The 10,661-nt window shown below is 33.0% G+C and overlaps 1 pseudogene; it reads left to right on the forward strand.

Moving 5' to 3' along the window:
- Window positions 1–8,868: 8,868 nt before the first annotated feature.
- Window positions 8,869–8,986, forward strand: LOC115216005 (annotated as a pseudogene).
- The last annotated feature ends 1,675 nt before the right edge of the window (window positions 8,987–10,661 follow it).

Below are 10,661 nucleotides of genomic sequence, written 5' to 3' on the forward strand. Positions count from 1 at the left end.
AAATTCTTTGTTGGATTATAACTCTTTGGTTCCACTAGATAACTATTGTAAAAGTAGAAGTTGCATTCCTCATTGCAAAAAGTTGGTCTTAGACTGTGCTTTTGATGTTATAGTATTATTCCTCAAAGGGAAGGAGGGAGCTTATGGTCACTAATGCATCTAGCAAAGATTTTCTTTCAGTTAATGTTGTTCATAATTATATTTTATAATGCTATGTTGAGGCAAACAGTAGCGTGATGAATACAGCACAGTTGTATGATGAATGCAGGTATTTTAAAGTGTGCAGTCCAGCATGAAGAAATCAAACATCCAAAATTAACTTCAGCTATCCATTAATTTATTCAAATTGCTTTATTGCATATGCATTCACAAGATATTTTTCTCTTGCTACAATAAACAAGGCATTCATCTTATAAAGGATTTTCGTAAAAAGCTCTGATATTAGATAAAACCATGAATCAATCAATTTTTGCTCATATGCTCTCTGAATGAAGTTAAAAATATCTACAGGATTTTGTATAGGCCTTTGCAAGTTTGAAAATACCAGATCCAGATTTCTATTTAAAATTTAAAGCATATTAAATCATTGTTATTATTGTTTGTCTTGTTGCCGTTATTTTTCCTTTATGCATAACATATAGAAATATGATATGAGGGATTTCTCCCTATCTTTTGATCCTAACAACTTTCAAAAGGATTCTGTGCAGTGGTTAAAGGGTTAGGATATTCTCTGCTTATTCAATATTTTTATGGTAACACAGCAAACAAAATAGAGTTTATGAACCCTTCAATGCCCAACCTGCTAAAAACTTCTCATACTAATTGGAACAAAATAATAATTTCTCTTTATACAAACCACTAAGCTGTAAATTGAATTTTCTCCTGAAATAAAAAGGTTATCATCATTTTTAAAGCAATATCTAAGATAATGATAGAATAAATACAAGGCTTTAAAAAATAAGTATGGGGGTTGATTCATTCGACTAAAAATTCTTCACGGTGGTGCCCCAGCATGGTCACAGTCTAATGATTGAAACAAGTAAAAGATAAAAGATAAAGGTTTTGTAATAAGTATCATCCCATCTCCTTGTTTTTCAGACAGTTTATCTAGGTGTATCAATGGTATCCGATGAAGCCTCCTTTGTTTTTAAGAGACTAAGGTGAGATCTTTAAGAGATTATCAAATTTTCCATCAAGGCAAATGATCATAAATTTTCTCTCATTGGTTCCTTGATCGCTCATCATTATAAAATTTGGGCTGTATGGTAAGTAGCTTGCTTCCCAATCACACAATTCCAGGTTCAGTCCCCCTGTGTGGCACTTTGGGCAAGTGTCTTCTACTATAGCCTCAGGCTGACCAAAGCCTTGTGAGTGGATTTGGCAGATGGAAACTGAAAGAAGCCCATCGTATATATATATGTATGTATGTTTGTGTGGCTGTGTTTGTGCCCCCAACATCGCTTGACAACCAATGCTGGTGTGTTTATGTCCCCGTAACTTAGCAATTCAGCAAAAGACACTGATAGAATAAGTACTAGGCTTACAAAGAATAAGTCCTGGAGTCAATTTGCTCAATTAAAGTGGTGCTCCAGCATGGCCACAGTCAAATGACTGAAACAAGTCAAATACGGACACTTTAAAACTTTTGAGTAAAGGAAATGCTGTTTGCCAAAACCAGGGGTCCTCAACCATTTTTTATCTATGGACTCCTTCCTTTATTATTTTATTCTGGTGGACCCCCATAGCCATTCAGTGTTTAAAAACTAGTTTTATAGAAACTTTCAAAGTTTCTATTTTGTTTTTCACACATTAACTTGTGTAGGTTGAACTATGTCAAATGTTAAAGAAAGAAACCTAGCTGTTTCTGCAATACATATATCTAAAGCATAATTTTTTCAGGGGCCCTTACAATACTAAAATGGATCCCCAATTTTCAGCTTTCTGGCATAGACTCCCAAAAATCTTATATGGACCCTAGTTGAGAACCACTGGTCTAAAGTAAAAACTTTCATGAAGCATTTGTCAAGAGAAAAATCTATGGTAGAAAAGAGAAAATTTGTGAAATTCGAATATGACTTTCTGGAAGCTGTTGATTGAATTTTTGGGAGAATATTTGGTAAAATATTTGAAATAAATAATGTGGTATACTTCCATCTTCATCTTCATAATCTTTTATCTTTAACCCTTTTGATACCAAACCGCCTGAGACTGCCTTTAGATGCATGATATCAACTTAAAGTGATCTAAGTTCAAAAGTTCCCTTTGAAATTTCAGGTTAATTTAGGTTCCAAATACCAGATTAAACCATTTGCATTTAAAGTGGTCATATTCAACCCAAATATCCTAGCTGCTTTATTTTTTAGCGGGGCAGATCCAGTCTCTCACACCTACCCTACAATGCTATTCTAAAAATAATCACATCATCAAAATCTTAAAGCTATAAGATAAATACATGATTAATTCAGAACAATATGAAGAAATAAACATTACATTTGACTGGATGCTAAAAAGTTAATAATGACAATGCTCTGTTGTGTCTTGCAACCTTTTCAATAGTCTTGACTATTGAAAAGGCTGCAAGATGCAACTAAAATTTTAGGAAAAATAAATAAGTAAATGAGTGAAACTTTACTGGTGAGTGTGCTAAATAATAAGCCACAAAAAGAAAATTACTCTCCCCAGACACAACAGAATATGCTTCAACACACGAACTCATATTAAGAATCTTGCAAACCAAATCCAAAAATGAAATAAAATGACAATATTGCTTCACTATAATTTTCTTAATTTATAAAATTAATTGAAACAAAATTAGGTACATCAACTGAAAAACAGTAAGAAAAGGGTTAAATGAATTTGCTTTAATCCTTTAGCATTTGGATTATTCTGTCAAATGCAATGCTTATTCATTAACATTATTTTGAGTTAATTATGCATTATGTTGAAGCTTCAAGATTATGATGATGTGATTGTTTATTTTTAGAATAACATTGTAGGGTGTGTATAAGAGGCCAGATCTAACCACTTTGAACATAAAATTAATAGAATATTTGGGCTGGATATGACCAGTTTGAATGCTAAAGGGTTAAGCTAGTATCATCATTTGTACTCAACTTGGTGATGTTAATTAAGTAGACTATTTTGATAGAATATTTTATATAAAATTAATCATATGACGTGTGTATATGAATGGTATCTTCCCCACCATTTTCATAAACTTTTATCATGAAATGAGTTTCAGGGTTTTGGCTTAACACCATCAACAGTTCTTGTCCAGAAAATTTTCTGTGTTTTCCCAGATCAAAAATATTGTGTTTTGAAATGTAACTATCATTAACGGAAAAATTAGGGTTAGTGTTTGTCAGCTGCAGTTGGAGTAAATATGGAAGATTAATATGGACATCTATACATGATTTGAACTCAGATATCTTCTTTCTTGTTTTAAATCTATGGTCAGTTGATACTGCTTACATGTACTGAGTTGTTGGTGAACCAGATGATACCAATGTAACTAAAATGCTATTGTTGTTTTTGTTGTTGTTGTTGATGATGATGATGAATACAAGGTTGGCAACCAATGATAATGAGGATGATAGAAAAGTGAGGATAGAGGAGGTGGGGGAAAGGCAATGAGAAGTTGGGGGAGAAAGACGGTCCATTGATGGTCATAATGATGATAATCATAAGGAAGTTGGTAGCAGTTGTAGATTTGGTGAGGAAGATAACAACGACCGTGGTTGTTTTTGTTACTATTTACATGCAAACATACTCCCCGAATCCCAACCGACCATACTGATATATCTTATTCTTTGTTGTTGTCAATCTATGTATTTGATTGAAACAAATTGCAAGAAATCTGGAAGAATGAAGCGTAGTCGTTCCCTTGAGATTGGTTAGAATAGTGGAGAATATTTTCTGGTAATCCTGCAGAGCATTTAAATAACAGTCTGAGATATTGTTGCAGACAACAGACTTCAAAAACTGACACTGTGTCAAATAAGACAAGAAAGTAATTGTGTGTCTTGAGATACAAAAAGAAATATACAAGGTTAGTTTTGAAGTAATAATGCCACACGCTAGTTTAGACAAAATAGCTAAATGGATAACATATTGGGCCTAAAAACTCGCAGGTATTGTGCTATGGTCTACTGCAGGTTTTTATTGTGTTACTATAAAAATAATTTGCTCTAAATTGCATCAGTTCACTTTGAGAGATGTATAATACCTCGGAAAATTGCCATCATAGACTGAAACTCTATGTAAAAGATTTCTCTGTCAGCTAATTCAAGACATGAAATTGAAGTACTTGATCTTAAGAGACAATGATATTACACTATATCTGCTATAATATCACATGTTAAAATAAATCTAGATATAAGCAATATATTCATAACCTGCTCTGTTATTTACTTACTGTTTTTTTTTCTTCTGTGTTATTATTGTTTGTCTTTTTTTTTTTTTTTTGCATACGTTATCTTGTGATGCACATGGACACAACACTTGAAATGTTACCCACAGTCATAGGGTACTTTGAATCATTCTGCAATTAGTCTTACCACAGTGACTCAACTAAAGTTAAATAAAACCTTTGCTTGTGTTCATCAGCACTACCCAACCCACAGGGCAATTCTTCTGCTCCATAGCTACTTTAACCCATAAGCTTTTATATTAGCCATATCTGGCTCAAATATTCCGCATGTTTTATTTTCAAACTGCCTGAATGTAGTATGTTACACTTATCACACAATGACATTCTAAATATAAACAATCACTTCATTAAAATTCCTAAGCTTCAAGATAATGTATGATTGATTCAAAACATTATGAATAAATAAGCATTAAATTTGATAGATAAATCTGAATGTTAAAAGGTTAAAACAACTTCCATTACATCGGTAGCTAATTCGATGAACACTGGTTCCTGTGATGCCCAGCATTATGTAAGCCCTACTGAGTGACTGGTCTCTCAGTTAGGCTAATGGAAGGAATTATTTTCATTGGATAATTACGGTCATTGCAACTAGTGTATAGCTTTCTCCATGCCTTACTGAATGCATTACAAAAATGTAGATATACACTATTAAAATTGGTGATCATTTTCAGGCCGAGCAAAGCCTTGTGAGTGGATTTGGTAGACAGAAACTGAAAGAAGCCTGTCGTATATATGTATATGTGTGTGTGTGTGTATGTTCGTGTGTATATGTTCATGTGTCTGTGTTTTTTCCCCCAACATCGCTTGACAACCGATGCTGGTGTGTCCCTGTAACTTAGCAGTTCAGCAAAAGAGACCAATAGAATAAGTACTAGGCTTACAAAGAATAAGTCCTGAGGTCAATTTGCTCGATTAAAGGTGGTGCTCCAGCATGGCCACAGTCAAATGACTGAAACAAGAAAAAAGAGTAAAAGAGTAAAGAGATTTTCAGTATAAACATTGATACTCAATCCAACTATGACTGACCATCAAATTATGTGCATACTGTCTTATATTTTAAGACCTGTCATATAAAATTCAGTGCTTTAAAAACTGTATATATCGTGCAGGCATGGCTGCATCGTAAGAAGCTTGTTTTCAAACTACATGGCTCTGAGTTCAGTCCCACTGCATGGGACCTTCGGCAGCTGTCTACAACTACAAACTCAGGCTCACCAAAGCCTTGTAAGTGGATTTGGTAGACAGAAACTGAAAGAAGCCCATCATTTGTGTGTATGTGCATTGTGTGTGTGTCATTGTGTCTGTGTTTGAACCCCACCACTGCTTGACAACCAGTGTTAGTGTGTTCACATCCTCATTACTTAGAAGTTCAGCAAAAGGGACCAATAGAATAAGATGGCCACTTTAGAGAGAAAAATGAAAAACAGCATTAAAAAAACATCTACTCAACTTGATTGAAAGAGATCTGCTATGTAGCTGAAGAAATAAGTGGTGTAAATGATCTGCACAGGAATCTGAATCAATTTTCTTAATTCACTAAATTATTACTGGCAAATGTCACTTTTTTCTCTCTTTAATTTATTTCTTTGCTAACTCACATGTTTGAAATAATAAAAATTATAAGAATATGAACAAATATAGTCATGCTGTTAAGAAGTTTTGCATCACAGTCATATAATTCCAGGTCTGATTGCAATGTGTAGTGCCTTAAGCAAGAGATTTTTACTGCAGCCTTGAGTCAACCAATGTGTTAGAAGATTTATTTATTTATTTATTTTACTATTTAGAGATGACAGAGGGGTGTATATGGTACTTTTTATTTTCTGGGCTTCTGGGAGTGGTGGAAGCTATCCTCAACATAGACACCTAAAAAGAATATTTGCAACAGGCTGAACTCCTCTACATGCTCTCAAAGCCTATCACCTCAGAACACAGAACTTAGAACTCAAAAGGCCAGAATAAATACAGAAAGGTAACCTGAATGACCTTCTTGAAATTCTACCAATTCACCATCCTGAACCAGTGCTTTACTTTAGTTATACCCAAAGGATGAAAGGCAAAGTTGACCTTGCCAAAAATTAAGCCTAGAATACAAAGAGCAAAATCAAATACCACAAGGGTACTTAATTGGTAAGTGAAAAATGAAAAAGCTCATCATATGTATATGTGGGGTACAAATACCTATCTTTCGATATCTATAATTAAATTTATATGCATATATATTTGTGTGTGTGTGTGTGTGTGCATGCGATTATGCATGTCTGTGTATTTACTATAGTATATTGGTAGAAACTTCATGTATAGTTGCATCCCTTCACTTCAAGTCATGCACGTAGCTATATTTGAAAATAATTCCCTGCATCAAGCTAACTGGGAGGCCAGTCCCTCAGCAGAGCTTACTGCTTTGAAGGGGTTTTTATGCCCCAAAAATTTACCTCAGGACTTATTTTTAAAGCCTGGTGTTTATTCTGTAGGTCTCTTATATTGAACCACTAAGTTACAGGGACATAAACAAACCATCACCAAGTGGTGATGGTAGTGGGGCAAACACAAAGACACACACCATACATAGATACATATGGACATACATATATATATATCATTTAGAGAAAAACCTCTATTAAACAATTCAATAAAGAAAGATGTTATTCACACTATATAAAAAACATATACTATAAAAAAGCCTTATTCTAAAAATCAATAAAGTACAATAAATAGTAAATAGTAGTAGTAGTAATATATTGTGAAATTTGATTTAAAATTGTTAAATTGAATTTTTCCCTGTAAGTTTTGGAATTATATTCCCTACTACTACTATTATTATTATTGTTATTATTATTATTATTATTATTATTATTATTATTATTATTATTATTATTATTATTATCATATATATATATATAAATATAATTCTTTCCACAATGTCCGAATTGTTCTCGCCATTGGAAAAATATTATCCAAAAAATGAAAATATTTCAAAATGCTTAATAGACATAAAATTAAATTTGCATTTTCTAATAGCCGAAACCTCACACAAATTATAGTAGCACACAACGCGAGTAAGTTAAGTAATTTCCAAATGATGGATCAGCAATAATTAGTATGCAGCACGGAGTTTTGTCAGTGAAGAGGTCACGGTCTCAAAGTGACGAAAATATTTTGGCAAATCAAATTTAAATGTTGAAGTGAATCTAATGGTTTTTGTGTGTTTCTTAAATGGCTTATAAACACCTTCCATGCTGATCTCAGATCAGGTCACTTGCTATGCAAGTACATCTCCGTAATAATTAGTAATGATGTTAATATAATTAACCAAACTAGGAGTGTGAGAAATTGCTATAGCAGAAGCACTACTCAAAGGGAAGCAACCGTAACTAACTCAAATGTGAAATTAAGAAGGGAAGACAAGAATACTAGAAAATGCAGTACCCAGAATGTCATCAATGGAGATAGAAGAAATAACCTGGAGAATAGGCAAAATAAATTAGAGATTACCCTTAATGAAACCAGCATAGAAAATAATATTAGAATTAGAAGAGCTGATATTTTGTGATTGCTCAAGGAATAGACAATGTACTTTAAACTTCGAAGGTAAGATTAAAAATGTGGTTTACAGGTGCAAAGTTGCATCAAAAGACAAAGAGTATTTTTATATAGGTGCCATCTCACATTTTATTAAACAAAGAATAGCTAACCATGAAAGTTCTTTCAAGTATAGTGAGAAAAAATTATACTAGCCTTTGTATAATTAGTTTGGTCACTGAAAGATAGTAACAAAATATATTCAATTGGTTAGGGTATTATTAGTAAGGCTAAACTTTATAGAATAGGGGGTAAAAGGTGTGACTTATGCATAGGAGAATGTACCAAATTTTCACTGCTAAAATTAAACTAATAAACACATGACAAGAACGTGGTGTATGATGCCTTCCTTAAAGAAAATTTACATTTAAACAATTCAAAGAAACCCATTACCCTTTATATAATAAAAATTTATTAGAATAACAATTGTGAAAATAAGAACCAAAAAAATAAATCAAAATTGATTGAATACCTCTAAACTAAGAATATTGTTTTTGAAATGAGTGTGATGGTAAAATTCTAGTAAAACATTTGATCCAACCATGACCTATTTTTAGGACTGTTTCATTTCACCTACCACATTTAGTAGAGGTGAATCCTAAGTCAAGATTCCTACAACTATTAATAGTAGCACACATACCTCCTAAAATGAACATTTTATTCATTCAGTTTGCTGATTCCTTCAGTTTCACTTTGAACCGGCAGAAAGTAAGGACACTAATACCTGCACCAAGCATTACACCATGTTGCATATGTGGTTGAAATGTGTAGGTCCAGAAAAGGATGCTGTATATAACTTAAATAAAACTATGGATGTGAAAAATCTCTCTTCTCTTTATCATATTAATACAATATAATATGGCCATATAACTTTGAAAGCATCAGTTCTCATCTGATCACTGAAGTTAAGCAACGTCAGTCCAATGAGTACTTAGATGGGTGACCACTTGGAAAACCTAGATGCTGTAAGCATAAAAAAATAAAAGAGAAAAGAGAAAGTGAGCTGGCAGAAATGTTAGCATGCCAGGCAAAATACTTAGTGGTATTTCATCTGTCTTTACATTCTGAGTTCAAATTCTGCCGAGGTCGACTTTGCCTTTCATCCTTTTGGGGTTGCTAAATTAAGTACCAGTTGCATACTGGGGTCGATCTAATCGACTGGTCCTCTCCCTAAAAATTTCGGGCCTTGTGCCTTGAGTAGAAAAGGATACAATATATTCATATACACACACACAAATGCACACACATATATATGTATACATATGTGTGTATGTTCGTGTATATGCTTTAGTATGATGGTGAAAACTGTATATATTGTTGCATCCTTTACTTCAAGTCATACACATAATTATATTTAAAAATAATCCTTTTCTATCAGCCTAACTGGGAGACCAGTCCCTCAGCAGAGCTTATATAGTGCTGAGCATCACAGGAATCAGTAGTCATCAAATTAGCCACTTAAGGTGATTATGGATCAGAAGAATCGAGCCATGAGTAGGGTAGTGCTATATAGAAACCAATAAAATAGTGCCAAACTGAAATAAGTATGAAATAGTATGATAAATTAAAAAATTCTTTTTTTAAAATTTGGTGCCCCAATATGGCCATAATCCAATGACTGAAGTCAGGAAAGCAATAAGAGTATAATGTAGAATTCCAGACCAGATTGAGGCAATTGAAGAAAAGCTTATACAATAAAGTTGTACAAAATGTGTAAGAGCGTTGTAAATTGAAAGCTGTTAGTTTGAGAACAAGAACGCAACAAGTTAGCTGTGATATAGTTTTGAAAGAGTTAATGTGATTGGGAAATGCATAAATGTATCAACCTCCCATTACCATTTCCTTAAGTGGTTAGTTTGGAAAGGAATGGCTTCAGTCAAACTGATTTTTCCCTGGTCAAATGAAGATGAAATTGAATTCTTGAGAATTCTTCAGAAGTACTTCGATGACCTAATGGATTATGGGATATTACGTAACTAACAAGTGGTACATGAAGCAGAAACCAGAGAAAGGTGATTGCAATTAATTAAATCACAAGGGCCTAGAAAGATGGTCCTCTGCTCCTCTCTTGGTAAGGCAATACAAAACACACTGAAATACATGGACAGACTTTGTACAAGCTTACCTAAATAAGAAATCAGATTTGAAACCAATGATGAAATTTATTTGGAGAAGATTTGTTATTATCAGCTTCATTATTCTATGATTATTTTTGCCAGTGGACTTGTGATATTCTAATTGTTTTAAAACACCAACAATGGATAAAGAGGTTACATGGCTGAATAAATGAGTTTTGGACTATGACTTGTAGGTTATGAGATCACATCTATTCCAGTTATTTTGTGGCACTTCTTAATTCTATGTGTATCAGTTTAGCAAGCCATTGAGAATAAGTACATTGATTTTTCTGAGAAAATTACCAGCAATAGACATCGCATCATATCTATATTAAGTAGCTGGAAAAGCCTCTATCTCTCTTCTATGCTATGTTCCAGTCATATGAATTAAAATATAGATCCTTATGAGTCCTGAGAGGATTGTTATTTTTTTTATTAATAAAATCACTAATTCTGTATGAAATAACTAAATTTTCTAAATCAGTAATTATAGCCAGAATTTGATTTTTTATCTATATATATATATATTT

Source organism: Octopus sinensis, linkage group LG9, assembly GCF_006345805.1.
Source record: "Octopus sinensis linkage group LG9, ASM634580v1, whole genome shotgun sequence".
In the NCBI taxonomy this organism is placed as follows: Eukaryota; Metazoa; Mollusca; class Cephalopoda; order Octopoda; family Octopodidae; genus Octopus; species Octopus sinensis.